Source organism: Equus quagga, chromosome 11 (genome assembly GCF_021613505.1).
Source record: "Equus quagga isolate Etosha38 chromosome 11, UCLA_HA_Equagga_1.0, whole genome shotgun sequence".
In the NCBI taxonomy this organism is placed as follows: domain Eukaryota; kingdom Metazoa; phylum Chordata; class Mammalia; order Perissodactyla; family Equidae; genus Equus; species Equus quagga.
Window position 1 is genome coordinate 98113123 of NC_060277.1, and position 19306 is coordinate 98132428.

The following is a 19306-nucleotide window of genomic DNA, read 5'->3' on the forward strand; positions in this document are numbered from 1 at the left end:
ATTGTTAAATACAGCTACCTTGATTTAGTAACATTCAAAATTGATGTGTTTTTGGGGAAAAATACCCAACTTATCCTCTCATGAGTAAGTTAGTAGAAAAAACAGTGAACTAGATGTCAAGAAACGTGGGTTTAGATTCTGGGCATGACACTGATTTCCTGAGTAACCTCGTCCACTTCATTTCTCCTTACTAGCCTTCACTTTCCTGATCTTCGTCCCTGCCTTTCTTTATACAAACATAGTGAGAAACAGAAAAAAATGGCTACAAAGTACCATTACTCTTGATGCCATATAATTTCAAGGGATTTATATCAGGAGGATAAGAGATTAAAGGATGTAAAACAACAAGAAGGGAAGAGCATCTTTTAACCTAGAAATACAAAGAAGGGCACACAGGCCACTGAGGAAAATTGACTTTTCTCTGCATTGTCACTCAGGTAGTAAGACAAACCCAGAACTAAAGACCCCACATCTGACATACTTCAATGTCTCGCTCAGCTCAACTGAAGTGTCTTACTACACAGTTTGCCCTATATTTGGCCTTCCATTTCTGATTGACTGCTTTCAACATTTCAGTCAGCATCACCAAGCACACGCGAAGCCTTCACACGTGCATCACTTTAAATGCTCACCCTCCCCTTGCAGATGCTCAACCCCCACTCCTTTCCCTTCCTGGGGATCGCGGTGTGCAGAGGACAGAGGGGCTGGCTTATCCTTAGAGTTTCCCAAATCCACTGACAGGAATTGCCCCCCTTCCCGCCAATTTCACACTGGTGCCATCAAAAGTGCCCATAATGCTCAGATGTTTCCAGTTTAACTGAAATACAAAAATGGGGCAAACAGGAAGCATCAGACACAACTGCGGTAGTGACTTATTAATCATGAAAGCAGAATTTTAGTTGCATTTTAACCTTTTGCCAGGAAAAAAAAAAAACAGCTTTGAGATGATAAAAGCCATTGGTACAAATATGCTGCCTATATGTGTATCGAGCTGACTTACACTTTTAATTTAGGACTGAATTCAGTTTTAAGATTTCTTAACTATCCTCCCAGAAAGAACATCTGTCAAGCCAACCACCATGAATCTGTCAGCTCTTCATCAAGGCAGGCAGGCCTGTTAGGAAAGCTCAGGTGCCGTCCATTGAGACAGGAAAAAAAATAGGAAATTAAAAGTGACTTCACGGGTCAAAGTGATAGGACACTCTTAAGAGGGTGCCAACAACGAAGAAAATAACCCTGGGTGAAGCTTTACCTATTTCACATCTCTACAGATCTCTCGCCAGCCCCTGGCCAGGATGGACTGTTGTCACGCACCAAAAAGTCACAACACTTGCCTGGAGTTGGACAACCAACCAATAAGGGGAAGCCTACTTCCGAACATTAAATGATACACAAACACTCCAAGCGGATCACAAAGGAGTCAGTGTTCAACAGGAGAACCAAAATGAGGAACCAGACCTCCATCTGTTGAGGCGAAACGGCCAACCAGACATTTTTGTTTAATAGATGAAGGCTCATTTGGCAGGGTCTCTGTCTGGGGTGCCGCTCCCACAAACTCTAACAGGCAATACCAGGGGCAAAAAAACCCCTTCACAACTGCTTCTTATAATCTGAAAACGGTCAGAAGATGATCTAAAGCTTGGCAGCTTACTGCTGTCCGATTTCACAAAAATGCTGGAACATATACCTGGGTACGTATTTCTAAAATTAAAGTCAGAGACTACTACTTTTATTTTGAGACCTTCTGAGAAGTTCACCACACCCTTCAAAATAAATGAGGATGTCCTAAAGGTGTCTTGAAAAACTTAGAGGTCTGGCATCGCTGCACCGAAAGAACTGACTTTGACATCACTTCAAAAACACCAAGAGTAAACCCGAACACATTGTAAGCAAGACAGCACCTGTCCTCTCACGTTAAGAGCATAAACACCACACCAAACACTTCTCCCTCCTTCCTGCATCTAAGTCCCATAATGTGGTCCTGGTCCAGGGGAAGGAGCCTGGGCAAGACTCCAGTGACCCAGGCTGGAGTCCTCATCCTGAGTCCCAGCTATGAGGCCTTAGGCAAGATAAATACCTCCCCCTCATGTGCCTCAGGTGCCTCACCTATAAAATAGGACACTATTATCTATCTTATCACACAGACAGGTATGAAGACACTAAGTAAAAAACACATCACTAATGTTAAGATGCTATCTCTTTCTAATCTTTCAGAAAGACCACGTTTCTAGTCAAGGGGTTTTCAACATTTTTCCTGGAATAAACTTCAGACTGCTATTTTGTATTAGGCCCCACCTCTCATCTTTTAACTTTACGTGCTTTTAGAGCCCTTAACCAACTCACTGGTGTCCACTGCCTCCAGTTAACAACAATAATTTTGCCATTTACACCACTGATTTCTGGACCTTTTCTCCACTCATCCTCTCCTCCCCACTCTCATTCCCCAGTCCACCCTTCAGGACTGAGAGCAACATTTTAACTTCAGTAAGAAGGAAACGCTTTTTCTGAAGTTACTCAGCATCAAGGAGGCTCCTGAGCAGGTGGGACTCTGCGCTGTACAAGTGGCCTCTTTCTGCCTGGTGCCCCGTAGCGGCAGGCTGCCGGGGTCACGATGGGCTTCCAGGGTGGGAATATTATATCTGAGCAGACATGGACAGTCCTGAGTGGAGCGGACTGAAGAATTACAGCGGGGTCAGGGGAAGCAAGAGGATGCTGCGAGTGGCCACCAGTGCCCGGCTGGGTGTCAAGGGCAGGATCTGCTCCTTCTCCCTGCCTCGGGGTATGACCCGAGAACTTCCCAGGCAAGGCCAGAGGGTTTCACTGCCAGGGCAGGTGGAAGGGCGCATGGACCGGACGCACTTGAGCACTAGACACCTTCCGCCCGGTGCCGAGACAAGCCCCGCTCCTGGGGGCAGCCGGGGAACGGAGCAGCAGGGGCAGGCCTGCCGGTGGGGTTGGGAGCGCCGGGGAATGGGGATGTCGGGGAAGGGGAAGCAGGGCGCCCCTGCGCGCCCTCCGGGAGAGCGTGTGGCCTGCGGGGCTGCGGCGAGCATGGCGTGCGACCGTGGCCCCGGCAGCGCGCGTGAGGGCGCCGCGGCCACCAGCGCCGAGGGCTTGAGCGCGAGTGGGTCCGACCGGCCGCGACGCCGACCCCCCCCATTCTGGGGCGGCGGGCAAGGCCGCAGCCCGACCCCGGGCTGAGGGGCGACCCATCCCCGCTGCTCCCTGCTCGGGGCCCCGGGGTCCCGCCCAGTCACCTACCGGCCGAGCGCCGATCTCCCTAACCAGCGAGCGTCGCGCTTCCCTCACCCGCGATCTCCCGCCGCCGGTGGCCGACCGCTGCTCTCTGGGCCCACGGTCGTCCCGCCCCACTGCCGCTCCGCCCCGGCCTCGGGCCCCGCCCCTCACCGCCTTCCCGGCCACCCCCGGGGCCACGCCTCCGCCGGCGGCCGCAGATTTGCCTGGCTTCGCGCCTCCTCGCTTTGGCCGCACCTCGACCCTTGGCCCCGCCCACTCCTCCAACGCAGCCAATGAGACGGCGCGTCCCGGCTAGTCCTGTCGTACCGCCCCTGGCAACGATTGGTTAACGAGGTCTCGTTTCCAGAAATGGGCACTACTTCCGGACGGTGTTTATAGAGGAGAGATTGCTGGGCGGACGGATTGACAGAAGGCGGAGGCGGCCTGGGTGTCGGTGTAGCCGCACATGCGCCCTCGGCTTCTGGCAGTCTTTTTACGGGTTGCGTTCTTCTGGAGGTTACGGGAAGGAAGGCCGAGTGTGCGCATGCGTGGGCACTCCCCGGCCTCGAACTTCGGTTATCTTTGGGACTACGAGGCGCTCTCTCTTGGGTCTGGTTCTGCTTCCTCTTTGCTTGAGGCTGTGGCAGCTAAAACCGGTGGGGGGCGGTTGGAAACACTTTTATTGAGCACGTACTATGTCCCTAGCGCTGTAGAGCCCCCAAGGACGAGTAAGACAGGTTCTGGTGCCTGCCCTCGAGAAGCTTGGGGAGCCAAGGGCCTACGCAGGTAAGACCTGTGTGTTGAAACCGAGGTCTGATGAGAGCGTGCGGATGGCGTGGTGCAACCCCTTCCCACAGGCGGAGAAGAAGCGTGGTGCGAGTGCTGTGCGAAGCATCTCCTCTCTGGGCGTGCAGGTTACACAGCCAGAAAGACTAGAGCTTTACCTATGAAAACAAAAAGGCCCCGGAGTCTGAATATGCACCAAGGTGTCAACAGTGCTTCTTTCGGAATGGAGGCGGTTAGGGGAGCTATGGACATTTTTTCTTTTCTGACTTCTGTTTATCTGTATTTTCCATTGTTTCTACAGTGAGCTTGTATTTGATTTGTAATAAACAAAAAATTCCAAACTGTAAAAGTTGGCAGAATAAAAGATATGTCCCTACCTGGGCACCCCACCTCCATCAGTGGTCCACGGCAGGCAGGTGTGGTGACTGGCTTCAGTGGTGGGGTAGGCAGGTCCCGTCCCAGGCTGTCTTGAGAAATAAGGATCATCCCATCTCTGGAAGTGTTTGAACAAAGGCCAGGCCACCTGCTCAGGACTACTTTTCAGACAGTCCTTGGTAACTCAGGGCCTATTTTTGGAGATCTGCACCCAACAGACATCCCCGTTGTTGGGGGATAGGGAAGAGCATTTATTTAGGCAGAGGTGGAAAACTCACAGCCTAAGGGCCTCACCCACTCACTTAGGTCATAGGTATGTTTTGTTTGGCTGGCTCAAGGTTGTTTTAAATTTGCATTTGAATGCCTTAGAGCAGAGACTGCAGTCCCTGACAGCCCCTGCCCCTGTTGTCTTACACCCAACGTCTTAACCTTCTGGCCCCTGAAGCATTTGAGGTTGTGGCCCCCGTAGAGCCCATGCTTGGAGCTGGACATCTCTGCATAAACTGGCCCTGCCACTGACTGGCTTGGGAGATGGTGGGCAGGAAAGAAGCTGGTGGCCCCTAAAGCTCCTTCCAACCCCAGGGTTTTTCATTTCAGTGACTCAGGGAGAGGTGGAGCTTGGCCCAATGGGCTCCAGGTTGGTATCAGCAGCAAGCCTGCCACCTCTCCCACCACCTGTTTGCCTCAGGGCTCACCACTTCTCAGGAAAGTCGTGGGCACAGGGCCGAGAGTCTGCAGACACTCCCTGGCTTGCTTTTGCCTTCTCTCTGTTTCACCATTCCTTCTTTAGCACGCCCAAGGCCCACATCCTTTACCCAGCTTCCCTTGACACTTCTTTGTCCTGGGTGCCCTCCATGCCCCCACCCACCCCATCAAGATTGTCTTTAAATCTATCCACTAACACTGATGTGTATTAGTGGGAGAGAATGAGCTGTGTTGACCCAAAGCTGTGACTCCCAGGAAGGAATTTCACATCAGTTTGCAGGGGAGGAACAAACCCCCACAGACTACTCAGGAAGGTATTTAGGACAAGCAGGGCCTCGAAGTTTCAGCTACTTTTCTCAGGCCTTTCCAAGCTCCACCACAAGCTCCACCGTGTGTAGGGTGAGGTGTCTCTGAGCCTTAAAATGCTTGCACCTTCTGGAAGGAGACCTTCAGGGCAAAATTACTTCCTCCCAACCGAGCCAGTTAAGTCACGACAACCTGGGAAAGCTTCTAGCCCTGAGTCATTTGTGCAGCCTCAGCTCTGTTTTAAATAAAATAAATTGACATTTACCGGGTGACTCACACCTGGAGCAGTGAGCTGGGCTCTTAGCACTCAAGGATTTCCACGTCCCACCCCAATGGTTCAAGTCTGGAAGAAGGGTTAGACTGTGCTCTTCTGAAAAGATGGCAGCTTCTGTGTTTTGAGAGCTTACAAAAGTAAACCAGACACTTCTGAGTGCTTCATGTGTGGAACCTCATTGAATATTCCCTTTAGTTCAGGGTTTTTCAACTTGGCATTATTGACATTTTGGGTTGGATAATTTCTTCATTGTGGGGGGGGGCTGTTATATGCATTGTAGAATGTTTAAGAGCATTCCTGGCCTCTGCTCACTTGGTGCCAGTAACCACTCCCCTGCACCCAGTTGTGACAACAAAAAATGTCTCCAGATATGCCCAAATGTCTCTAAAATTGCCCCCAGTTGAGAACCCTTGCAGCTTAAACGCATAGAGTAGGGTTGTTATTATCCCCATTTCACAGATGAGCAAACTGAGGCTCAGAGAGAAGTAACTTGCTCGAAGTCACTTTTCTGTAACAAAAGACAGCAAACCAGATTCAAAACAGATGTGACCCCAGGGCCCCTGCCCTCCTGCATGCAAGACTCTGCAAAGAGACTTTGGGCTGGGGGCTGGCCCCGTGGCCAAGTGGTTAAGTTCGCGCGCTCCACTGCAGGTGGCCCAGTGTTTCGTTGGTTCGAATCCTGGGCGCGGACATGGCACTGCTCATCAAACCACGCTGAGGCAGCGTCCCACATGCTACAACTAGAAGGACCCACAACGAAGAATATACAACTATGTACTGGGGGGTTTTGGGGAGAAAAAGGAAAAAAATAAAATCTTAAAAAAAAAAATTAAAATTAAAAAAAAAAAAAGAGACTTTGGGCTGTAAGGAGCCAATTGCCCATCAGTTCTGTAGAAGTGTGATGAAGAGTGAATTCTGTGCATCACTGAGAGAATGCTATCCTTGGATCATTTTTTCTTTTCTGTTTGCTTTGGAAGAAAGAAACGTATATTCTGGTTTTTATTGCCTTAGTCAGCCCAGTTCATGATGTCCAGCCGTGTCTAGTGAGAAAATGACTAGTGAATCATCTGAGTGTCTTTGGATCTCAGGCCCAAATTTCTGTGAGATCCTGAAGTTACACTTGAGAAGAACTCAGATGTGAGGCTGAGATCAGAGATGACTGGGGGCTGCACGTGGATGTTCCTGGAGGAGAGGCAGTTTTACTTTCCCTTTCAGGGGCCAACCTGGGGCTGCAGGCGTGATGCTGTTGCTGCCCTCCCCGGCTTGGACCTGCCCCATTGCTGCCACCCAGTCCTGAAGTCGATGGAGGGGCCATGGAGGCAGAGGAGGGAATGGTTGCAGGGAGTGGGGTGCTGGAGCTCTCTTCCTACTCTGCCATTTGTGACCCCATGTTGATAGCTTGAAATTGGATATGATGGGAGTATTTATACCATGGAAATTGGCAAACAGAATGCCCGAGGGCTTCCCACCCCTGAGCTTGTTGTTAAGCATTTACCAGCACATCACTGCATGCCAATTCTGGACCCTGATTGCCCCCAACCAATTCTGCCCCACATGGGGAGACAGAACGGGGCAGGGGGAACCACGGGGCTCTTGGAGAAGAGGTGGTGCCATGGTGATGTGGGCGAGGAGTAGAAGAGGTGCCGACTTCCGCAAAGGATGGAGCTGCCTGGGTGGGGGTCTCTGTTGGGCACTGGGCAAAAATGACCTTACCAAGAGCAGGTTGTAGACATACCTTCTGAACCCCCTCCCAACTTTGGAGCCTTCTTATGGAGCCCTGAGTTAAGGCTTGATTCAAATTCTCACTTCCTGATTGGTGATCCCCTCCTAACTCGCCTCCCTGCCTCCAGTCTCCTCGCCATACCATCCTCAACCCTTCTGGTGGATGTAATCCTCCCCAGAAACCACTTAGGTCACATGTTCCACCCCTGATGTCCCCGCATCTCCTGCCCTTCACCTCCTCCCCTTTAGCTTCTTCCTTTCAACCTCCAAACATGATCATCTCCCCAGCCTAAAAACAGACAAATTAAGAAAAAAACCAAAAACCCTTCCCCTGTCCTGGCTTTCCCCTACACTGTTGACCCAACCTTCTTTCTCCTCTCAACTCCTGAACTTGGTATTCCTGCTGTCTGCTTCATTTCCCACTTATGTGTACTCCCTGCAGTCTGGTTTCTGCCCATCACCCCTTCTCTCCATGGACACCCACTAATTGCCTCCTACTCAAGTGACTTCATCTCAGCTCTCATCTATGGCCAGGCACAAATGTGATGTTCTGAGCACCTGCTGGGTCAGGTCCTGGGGAGTGAGGACAGAACCTCCAGACCAGTCCCTGCCCTTAGGGAGCTTCCAGTCTAGTGGATGGGCAGACCTTGAACAAATGATTACAGATGAGGACGTATGTCATTCAAAGTGATGAAGGTGATGAGAGGATGGATAGAGTTACTGTATCAGGCAGGGCCCAACCAGGGAAGCAGAACTCACTCTGAGTTTTTAAACCTGGAATTTAATGCAAGGAATTGGTTACATGGAGGATGGAAGAGCTGAGAAGCCCAGTAGGAGAGGGCAAGGTAACCAGGAATCCACTACTACCCCTGGGCTAGAGGGACTTGAGTGGGAAGCAGTGTAGTCAGTGGCTGGGGGCCAGGCTCACTTGGAAGGAGTTGGAACCACAGGAGAGACACAACCACTTTCACAGACACCACTCAAGACCAAGAGGGATGAAGAGTCTCCTTTCCCCCCGCTTCCACCCTCTGGTCTCCTGCCAGAGCCTCTCACTGGCCTAGAGGCCTGCAGGGGTCAGTCACCTGCGGTGCAGAGCAGAGAAGATAAGGACCAGATGGGAGGGCACAGAGCCCAGGACCAGCACAGATATGGGATGGGCGAGGATAATTGGGGACTAACTTAATGGAGGGGACTCAGAGAAGGCTTTCCTGAGGAACTAAGCTGAGACCTGAATAGGGAAGGGGAGTTAGAAGGGAAAATATTCCCAGCAGTCACTGGCATTTTTAAAAAAGACTTTATTTTTTTAGAGCCGTTTTAGGTTCAAAATTGAGCACAAAGCACAGAGATTTCCTATATGCCTCCGGCCCTCAAGCATGCATGGCCTCCTCCATTTTCAACATCCCCCACCAGAGTGGTACCTGTGTTATGACTGATGAACCTACACTGACACATTACAATCACCCGAAGTCCCTAGTTTACATTAGGGCTTGCTCTTGGTGATGTACTTTCTATGGGTTTGGACAAATGTATAATGACATGTATCTACCATTGTGGCATCATACAGAGTATTTTCTCTGCTCTCAAAGTCCTCTGTGCTCTGCCTGTTCATTCCTTCCTCCCCACTCAATCCCTGGCAATCACTGATCTTTTTGCCGTCTCCATAGTAACAAATAAATAAATTGTGATACATCCAAGACAATGCAATATTATTCAGAGTTAAAAAGAAATGAGTTATCAGGCCATGAAAAGACGTGGAGGAAACTTAAATGCATATAAGTAAGTGAAAGAAGCCAATCTGAAAAGGCTCCACACTGTATGATTCCAGCCATAAGACATTCTAGAAGAGGCGCAACTAGGGAGACAGGAAAAAGATCACTGGCAGTTTTTGCCCATTCTCTTCCTGAGGCTTCAGAGATACTATACTTTCTGTCTCTGTTTCCTTCTCCTATTCTTAAAGATTGAGGCACTCCCCAGGTTTCAGTCCTAAGCTCCTCCCTTCTCTACACTTTCTCCCTTGGAGTTCTTATCCACTCCTGACTTCATTTACTCATTCAACAAACATGAATTGAGCACCTACTATGTGCCAGGTCCTTAACTAGGCCCTGGTGAAAGAGAGAGATGAATGAGTTATGAAGCCTGCCTTCATGGAGGAGACAGACAAGGTTGCAATACAATGTAGGAGGCAGAAGGAAGCCTTGGGTGAGGTGAAAACACAGAGAAGAGATCAAAGAAGGCTTCCTGGAGGAGGTGATGCTTGAGCTAATTGCTGCTGGGTAGACTAGCAGTAAGCCAGTGAATGAGGTGGGAAGAGCAGACTGGCAGAAGGCATAAGATGTGCAAAGGCATGGAGTCAAGGGTCATGTCAAGGCACATTTAGGGAACTGGGTGTGGGCTGCAAGGGGTGATCAGAGACAGAGATCATCAGGCTGGCCCTGAAGGCTGTGATCTGGATTGTGGAGGGCCTTGTAGGTTATACTTAGTAGGTTTGGCTGGGGAAAAGACAAATAACATTTCTAGAACGGAATTTGAGAGACATTTCTCTGTCTGCAGCATGAAAGCTTCGGCGGGGAGTGCAGGCTACAGACTAGGAGACCAGTTGGGAGGGCTTTGCAGTAAACCAGGTGAGAGATGATGGGGGCTAGACTAGGGCAGTGCAAGGGGATGGGGAACCAGGATAGATTAGCAAAATACAGAGAGATTCAGAGTTGAGAAAAGACGTGGGTTGATAGAGTGTGGATGGATGATGGGGTGGGGAGCAAGTCCAGGATGCTGCTGCTGAGGTCAGGAGCCATAGGAAGAGGGAGGTTCTGGGAAGAAGAGGAATGTCAGCTTTGGAGATAATGTATCTGAGGTGCCTCTGGCCCCCTCAGTTGTCCTTCTTGGCTGTTGACTTCCAAATTAACACCTTCAGCTCTGCCCTCTATCTTGAGCTCCAAACCGAAACACCCAGGGGCCCATAAGGCATTTCCACTTCTAGCTACTTGGCTTCTCCAGCTCTACAGAATCCCCCAAGCCTGCTCCTCGCCCACCTCTCTCTGTTAGTGACGTCACCACTAACCCCAGGAGTCTCCATTGCCTTCTCTTGCTGTCTCATCCCGTGCCATGTCGATTCTCTCGCCATAATCACCTTTGTGCTGGTGGCTCTCCCTTTGTCTCCCCTTTCTGCCAGTGCCATCATGATGTCCTACTGTTTCCTCTTGCTTCCTGTTATTTCCATTCCAATCCTTCCTACTCTCTGTTCTGTCTCCCTTGCTCAACGCTTTCAGTGGCTCCCCATTGCCTACTGATAACGTACAGGCTTCTTATCTGGCTCTCAGGGTCCTCACAGTCCAGCCCCAACTTACCTTTTTTGCTCTTACTTTTCACAGTTTCCCTGCAGACGCCCCTCTGTACTCCTTACCATTGCCCAAACCACCCCGCATGTTGTGTGTCCAGACCACAGGCTGTTCTACAGACTGAAATGCACCCTCTGCCTCACCTGTCAGATCACACCCATCCCTCAAGGCCCCGGGGAAATCCTTCCTCTCCAAGCATCACATTTCCCAGTTAGTCACCTGCCTTATCTCTCTTAACAGAGAGTAAGCACCTTGAGGGCAGCTTCTAATCACCATGTGGTGAGTTGCTTTTCAGTAAATGTGTGTTAAACTGAATTGGCTCAAAACCATTCCTCAGGTCAAGAACCTGCTGTGGCTCCTTGTTGTCGACCACTTCAGAAGCTTGTTCCTAGTGGCTTCCCAGGTTTCATCTTAGGTATCTACCCTTACTCCCCTCAATGTTCCCCCAAATATGTTCCATGTTCAATTTGAGCTCTATGCCAGAAGTATGAAAGATATCAAAATGAATAAAATACATCTTCCCTGTCTTCTCTTCCCTTATCTACCAGAGAGGATAAGCAATGCATACTGATAGTTAATATAATGATAGTTTAAAATAATATCTTTTGCTCATGGGTTATCCTGCCTACTCTTCTTTAAAATTGGAATTCTAATTTTGTTCATAGTGGTGACCTACTCAGTTCTAAATGCTTTCCCAGACTCTCTTGCAGCTAGGGTGGCCCCGTGACAAAATTCTGGCCAGTGAGATGTACATGGAAGTCTCTGGGTGGGGCTTCTGGGAAAACTTGCTAAAGAGGGTCAACCCAGCTGGCACATGTACTTTTATCTTTTGTCCTTTGCCTTATCATCCTTCTTCAGTCTGGAATGCAGACCCACTGCCAGGAGGTGTAGCAGCCAGTGTTTGAGCATAAGAATGAAATTCTCATTCTCTGATGGCAGAGTAGAAAGCTAGATGGCTCAGAGTTCCCAGTGGCCTCATGGAACCATCATGCAACTGGGGACTTCCCTCCTCCCAGGGACTGCCACCCTCCAGCTTCCAGCTACATGATGAAGTCACTGCAATTGAGTTTCTGTTACATGCAATCCTGACCAGTATGGTGAGATTTGTAAAATTTCTCCAACTTGAGAACTCCCAACAGAGAAAAATGACTCCAGGATGAAATCACACTGTATCCAAAGCCTTAATATGTAATAAGCTTATGCTTATAGGGATTGCATAACACGTGTTACCAGTAAAGAAAGACAGGTCTGTAGCCCAGGTCAGTTGAGAGCGCCACTCCTATTTTCTGAGCAAGGGAACCTCATCTGGGAAAAGCTAGGAAGGAGACGAGTGACTTAATGAAGAGGATACAGGAAATGTCAGTCAGGACCAGTGACTGCAGTGCTGATGGGCTGATCAGGACCAAGATATGCTTTATCCAGTTAAGATAAAAGGTGCTCTGATTAGATGGAGAGAAAACCCAGGTGTTAAGATTCAGAGATTAGAATGGGTATGAGTCTGTGGAGAGGAGAATGCTTTCACAAAATCTGCCATCCTGACAGAGCTTTCCTATAAGCCCCGGCTTCCCCTAGGGGTGCGGTAGATGATGTGTGGTGGTCCACAGCGCTGAGTGACATTGGCTCTCATGCTGAGAAAGTTGTTCTCTTTCCAATTCTTTTTTTAGATTTGTCTATTCCTTGAATAGTTGACATGTGTGCTTTGTACAAATTTCAAGAGTGTGCCTTTTCTACTTCACACCCCAGGTTCCCCTCTTTTGAAGTAACCATTCTTACCAGTCCCTTGTGTATTTTTCCAGATATGTTTTATGCATCTACAAACACGTAAACACATATAGCCTCTTTTAAAAAAAATTACAGGAAGCACACTATACACAACTGCTCTCTACCTTGCTTATTTCACTCTACGCATCAGTGGGTTCCATATAGTACATATAGAGCTGCCTCGTCCTAGTCCATCATGTGGCTGGTACGTAATTTACCTGATCACCTATTGATGGACTTACCTGTTTCCAACCATTTCCTCTTATAAGAATTGTTGTAGTAAATATCCTTGTACCTATTTCATTTTGCATATTAATTAATCCATACATTCAACAAATATTTTCTGAGCACCTACCGTGCACCAGGCCAACTCTAGGCGCTGGAGGTAGAGCAGTGACCGCAACGGACCCGGGCCTTGCATCATGGAGCTGCGGTTCTATAGCAGAGAAGAGCTGTAGGATAAATCCCAAGACATGGGTCACGCTTTCTTTCAATCCTTCTAATGAAGAAGAAAGTTTTACGTTGGTGAGAAAGTCTTCCTTTGGTGCCGGTAAGTCTTTAATACCTCTCTGGAACGCTTGCTAATCTCTTTTAGACAGAGAGTGCTGGTTTTAGGATTAGAGTCATTGCCAGGCCATAGAGTCTAGCTAGAATTTAATAACAATGTTTTGTTTTTATTGGATTTATTTTTCCATAGCAAATGATACTGATTTTCCGTCTACTGTCAGAATATGAAGGTTCCTATCAAGGTATAAAGGTTCCTTTCAAAATAATTTAAGTTAAAAAAAAAAGATGAGTCAATTTAGAGAAGAATGTTAAGTAAATAATAACATAGGTGGAATTCACAGGTGGAAAAACCCACGAAGGTGATATTCAAATAACTGAGGTTAGGAAATCACTGATGTAAACAAAACAAGGAGAAAAGATGAGGCTCTTTATACTGTATTTGATGTTTATTTTTGTCTCCTCACTCATCTTTGGTGTTGCAATGGTTCCATATTTCTTCTTAGGCAGCTTCTTTATTTGTCATTTATTATTTACTTGGTGATTCTTATGCTTAGATTCCACTGATCTTCTGGTTATGAAAGTTTGTTTTGTTTTAATGAACTGTTATCAATTTGCATTCTCTCAGAAAATCTCTTTCACTTGAATTCCCCAGATGCCCAGGCCTCCTTGTCATTTCTGGCTCTGGAAATACTGGGAGACGCCTCTGCCAGGAGTGTTCGTGTGGCATCCTTAGCCAGATTTTCATCATCTGGCTGAGGCTTGCTCAATAATTCTCTTAAAATATAATGTGATGAAACAACCAAACCCAAGTAGGCCTTCGAGGAGATCTCAAAGCCAGAACCTTCTGAACAGTCCCCACAACTACCAGTGGGCCTGTAATCACCCAGAGCTTGTTAGCTAAAGGCACAAGCAATTAGTTTGATGGTTGCAAGTGTAAACAAGAGGGCATTTCACAGACATGCTCTTTATGCCAAGTAGGTAATAGCAGGTCTGTAGCAGTGGTAGTGAGCTTTCCCTGTGGGTAGAGGGTGGGTGGTGCCTCAAGGCCCTGGGGCAGAGAACCTGGGTGGTGGGAGACAAGAGGGTCCAATGGAGGGATGAGGTGGGGGGTGAGGGCAAGCAGAGCTGTAGGCACCTAAGGAGCATCTGGGAGCTTGGAAAATGAGAAACAGCAAAAAGTAAGGCCATCTATTAGCAGTCAAATCCTTGAGCTTTGAAATCTGGTAGAGACTAACCACTGATAATTAATTACTGAGGACCTACTATGTACCAGGCACTGATTTAAGCATTTTATACCTACTGACAGTGGTTCTCAAACAATTTGGCTCACTCTTAAAAATTTTTGAGGACCTCCCAAAGAGCTTTTGTTTATGTGGATTATCTCTGGGGGTGTGATGATAAATGTTTAACAACTGGTTCTCTTGGGGAAGAATCCTGGATTTGTAGCATTTGCCAATTTCCATGGTGTAAATACTTTCATTGTGGTCAATTTCAAGATTCCGTGACATAACTGAATGTGAAGTTGGAAGAGCTGGGTACAATCAACTATCCCAAGCTGGTGCAAGCTGCCTCCAGCACACGGCTGGAATATACCAATATTTAAAGTATTTGAAATTAAAACTGAGAAATTTTTAAAACATGCGTCCATAACCCATTGTCATCCCCTAGGTTGGGTTAGACTTGACTTCCTCCCTCACACTCAGGTCTTACTGAGTCTTCCTGGTAGGTCCCTCATCCGTGCTTCCTTAGCATTCTCTCTTTTATCCGCCCACATAGCACTTTATCCCATCCCATTATGGCATTGTTTAATTGTCCCCGTTGGACTGTACACTCTGTGAGGGCAGACACTGCATCTATCTTGCTTACAGTTGTCTCATCAGGGTCTGGAACAGGTCCTCGAAAATCTTTGCTGAAGAAAGAAATGAATAAACAAATGCATAGACACTACACGTGAAGGCAGGACATGGTCCATCCTACCCAGAGTTCTCTGTGGCTCCCAGGAGGGAGAGGGGCCTGGGGATGGGGGAGGGGCGGGGGGTTATAATGCACTTGTATACACTTGCCCGAGCCTGTTGCATCGTCATAATCACAGGACAAATCACAGGCTAAGAAAAGCCCCCTCCTAAATTGTCCGAGGTAAGTTGGATCACCCCCTTTTTGCCTGGAGTCACCTCTACTCGATCTTCCTATCACTTGGCACTCAGACACTCAGTTTAGCAGTCCCTCCAGATATTCTTCATCCTTCTAGAAAATTCTGCATCTCCGCCTGTGTTGCTGGAGGTGGGATGGGGAGCTCTCTGCCTTTTCCTTTGTATCTTGGGCTTTGTATTTTATCAGCAACTCCTCTACTCTATTCTAGAACAGTTAAAGCTTTTATTTCATCACCTATAGAAAGAGGTAGGCGGGGCTGGCCCCGTGGCCGAGTGGTTAAGTTCGCGCGCTCTGCTGCAGGCAGCCCAGTGTTTCGTTGGTTCGAATCCTGGGCGCGGACATGATACTGCTCGTCAGACCACGCTGAGGCAGCGTCCCACATGCCACAACTAGAAGAACCCACAACGAAGAATACACAACTATGTACCGGGGGGCTTTGGGGAGAAAAAGGAAAAAATAAAATCTTTAAAAAAAAAAAAAAAAGAAAGAGGTAGGCAAGAGTGAAGTTGTTCTTGTTCCAACGCCCTACATCACCTGGCGCCTAGTTAAGAGCTGCATTTCCAGAGGCTGGGGACCCTGAGGAGACGCAGCCTGGCAGGTGGGAACAATTAGATAGAGCCTATCTCCTTGGGCTGTAGCCTCTCAACTTCCTCTTTCACTATCTATACGGTCCTTTCCAGCAGTGACCTTCTAGGATTCTCAGAAGCTGCTGAGGAGAAGTGTAACTGTGGGGGAGGGCAGGAGACAGCACAGAGACAATCAACCAGGATTCTGCCTGGAAGGTCGTGGGGCTGACCTCCCGCACCAGAGACCTTTAAGAAGAAGCAAAAAGGAACTGAGAAAACAGCCAGGAGTCTGCTCAGTCTGGAGTTCCTGGAATTCTGCTTTGTGTGTGAGCTTCCCGAGGCAGCCAAGGCCCCTTCTGACTAACAGGAGATGAGAATGGGAAGTGAGAGGGTGGGTGGAAGGGCAGTTTGGCCTGACAGCTCTCCTGGGCACTGCCAGCTCTTCAGACTGGCTCCAAGTTTCCTCTGGGAGCTGACCTGGGTCCCCCGAGAACCTCACCCACAAAGTTGGATAGCTGCCTGCCTGCTGTGCAAGAGGCTGGGCAAATCTATAAGTCCGGTTGTCTTCCCACCCAGAGTCAAGCTCTCTGCCCACCTAGTCTACAGCAGTCAAACTGAGGCCATTATCTCTAGAAGGCCATCTTTAAAACATGAACCTGGGGCTGGCCAGTGGCGCAGCAGTTAAGTGTGCACGTTCCGCTTCTCGGAGGCCCGGGGTTTGCTGGTTCTGATCCTGGGTGTGGACATGGTACCACTTGGCAAAAGCCATGCTGTGGTAGGTGTCCCACATATAAATTAGAGGAAGACGGGCATGGATGTGAGCTCAGGGCCAGACTTCCTCAGCAAAAAGAGGAGGATTGGCGGTAGTTAGCTCAGGGCTAATCTTCCTCAAAAAAATGAAAAAACAAAAAACACATGAATCTTACCTGGGAAGGAACACCTGGCCCCACAGCCATTTTTATGACTTGGTAGTTGTCATATTGGAAGGCACCGTGAGCCTGGCCTGGACCACGGGACTGATGGATTTCAGTAGGAGTGGCGCAGAGGAGGGAGCGGGAGCAGCAGCAGGATTGGGGTAGCTCGAGGTTCTGGGGGAACAGGTACATTGGGCTCAGAGCCATTCCCAAGGTTGCAGACAAACCCAAGGACCCCTTCTCCTCCCTCTGCCCAACATTAGTGCAGGTAAAATCTTGCTAAAACAAAAATCAAGGGTAGGCTTAGTGTGCTATCACCGTCTCACACTGTATCACAATAGTCGTTCACACGTGTGTCTCTCCCTCTGACCTGTAAGCTCCTAGAGGACAGAGGGCTGGGTTTTACTCACTTCTGTATCCCAGTGTCCTGCACTGGGCCTGGCACACAGGGAGGGCTCAATAGGTATCGCATAAAGGAGTGAATGAGTGAATGAAGCTGCAAACATGAATCATAGTCAGCAATGAGATGTCCTTGGGAGGAGGAAAGACACCCAAGAGGAGCTAAAAGCAAAGGCACATCGAGTGGGGGTGGGGGGTGGGTGGGATGCACACGTCCAGCTGCTACTTGTTGTGTTTTAGGGGCTCAGAGCAGCTTCCTCCTCCTCCTCCTCTTCCCACAATGCACTCCCGCAGCTGCCCTGGTCTGTCAATGCTCAGACAAGGTGGTGTATTCTTCCATTCAACAAATATTTCTTGAGTGCCTGCCATGACAAGTCCTGGGTTCTGCATGATTGGGAATGAGATCTACACACTGCCTGCCTCAGGGAGCTCTCAGTTGAGTGTCACTAAGTAAGTAATTACAGTGAGCCGTGACAAGTGCTGTGACCGGGTCAGTCTCATAGAGCTGGGGTGACTGTGTAATTTAGTATCCTAACTGGAACACTGTTGAGAGTAGAAGAGATTGTTGCAGGTTGAGTTCCCCAGGAAGCAGACTCTGAGACGGTGATTGCGTGCAGAAAGTTTGTTAGGAGTGAAACACCTGTGGAAACGGAGGGACCGAAGCCAGATTGGGCAGAGGGAGAAGATGAGAGGTGACACAGACTCAGTGAAGGGCTCAGCCAACCTCAAAGGTTGCCCAGAGCTCAGATGGCCCTTCAGCCTCATCTCCAGTTGGGACAAGGGGGCCTGGCTTTTATACCATCACGTTGATCAGTCACTGGATACTGGCTGCCGCGTGAAGGAGATGTGACCTTGGGCGAGGCTGTTTGCTTCAGCTGAGGCAGTCGCCAAAGACGGCTGACAGCTGAAGGCATCTTCCGGCAGCCTTCCCAGCTGCTGGGGATTTGGGCGGTGCCCCACAGGGCCAGTGAAGACAACCATGCCCGAACGATAGGCATAAACCAGGCTGTCTCAGGTGCCTACAGCAGGAGCACTGCTAGGTGTTTCAGCTGGAACCCTGTAGGGGGCCATACAGCTCCGGGCAATAGGAACAAGTTCAGGGCTTTTTCAGTCTGCAACTTATCATCGCTAGTGCCCCTCCTTTCCCTCACCTGCATCCTTTGCTTTAGAGGACCATTCATGGCTTTTGCATGCACGGTATCATTTCACACGCATTGTATCATTCACTTCACATGCATCATATCATTTAGTTTTCAGCAAAGTGGATGTGATGATTATTCTCACTCCCATATCCAAACTGTCAGGAAGCCCTTCCACTGTTACCTCCAAAACAGCGCCCCAAACCGCTCACGTTCTCCATCTTCACCACCTCCACTCTAGTGCAAACCACCACCGCTCTCTCCTAGCTGCTGACATTGTTCTGATTTTGAACCAAGACGGCCTACAGCACAGAGCTGCTGAAAAGACAGGAGATGATGTGAACAAAAGAATAAGAAAGCCACTGAAGGGGCCCCAAGTAGAGCACACGAACTAAAAAAACTTCAGGGAAGCCAAAAACATGCTATTTGATCTGAAAAATCAGCACATGATCTGAAAGTTGAGGATATTGCCGCTTCAGAATAAATCGCGAAGCAGGAGAGCATGGTGGTTAACGGCAAGGCTCCTGAAGCCAGAGTGCCTGGGACTGTGTATCCTCAGGCCAGCTTCTTGATCTCTCTGTGCCTCAGTTTCCTGTCTGTAAAACAGAGGTGATGATAACAGAACTATTCTACAGGGTGGTTAGGAGAAATAATGAGTCACATGGGTAAGACATTTAGAATAGTGCTTGGGGCATGCAGGAAGTGCTCCTCCAGCGTTAGCTATTGGTATTGTCCTGTGAGCTGCCATCTTGGTCCACATTCAGCATGGCAGATGTGGCTGTCAGTACCCCTTCTCCTTTCTGCTCGTATATCCAACACCCTCTATGCTACTGCCACACAGAGTTATTTATCCATTTGACAAATATTTCATGAGTGCCTACCCAGGAACCAGGCACTAAACTCTTATTTTGTTTTTCTGCATCCCATAAGTCCTTGAGCTAATGGGCGGGCTGCCCTGGGCTGGCTCTTACTGGAGATGGGAGGCTCTGTCCACCATTTCTTTTTCGTGCTCGGGGTCACCCAGATGAAAAGTCTGCTTCCGTGTGGCCCAGCTACTTCTTGTTCTCCCTTTGGACCTGAGAGGGCTCAGTGAGAGAGGAGACCAAGGGCCCTCCTTGGGCACTTTGCA

The 19306-nt window shown here is 48.8% G+C and overlaps 1 protein-coding gene across 1 annotated transcript in view; it reads right to left on the reverse strand.

Annotated features, from left to right (window-relative positions):
* Positions 1–3403, reverse strand: part of MAP3K14 (mitogen-activated protein kinase kinase kinase 14) — a 40972-nt gene extending 37569 nt beyond the window's left edge. Inside the window, exon 1 of the mRNA XM_046674841.1 lies at positions 3262–3403. The gene's annotated coding sequence lies outside the window, so the exon portion shown is untranslated. The remainder of the gene's footprint in view (positions 1–3261) is intronic.
* Positions 3404–19306: the final 15903 nt, after the last annotated feature.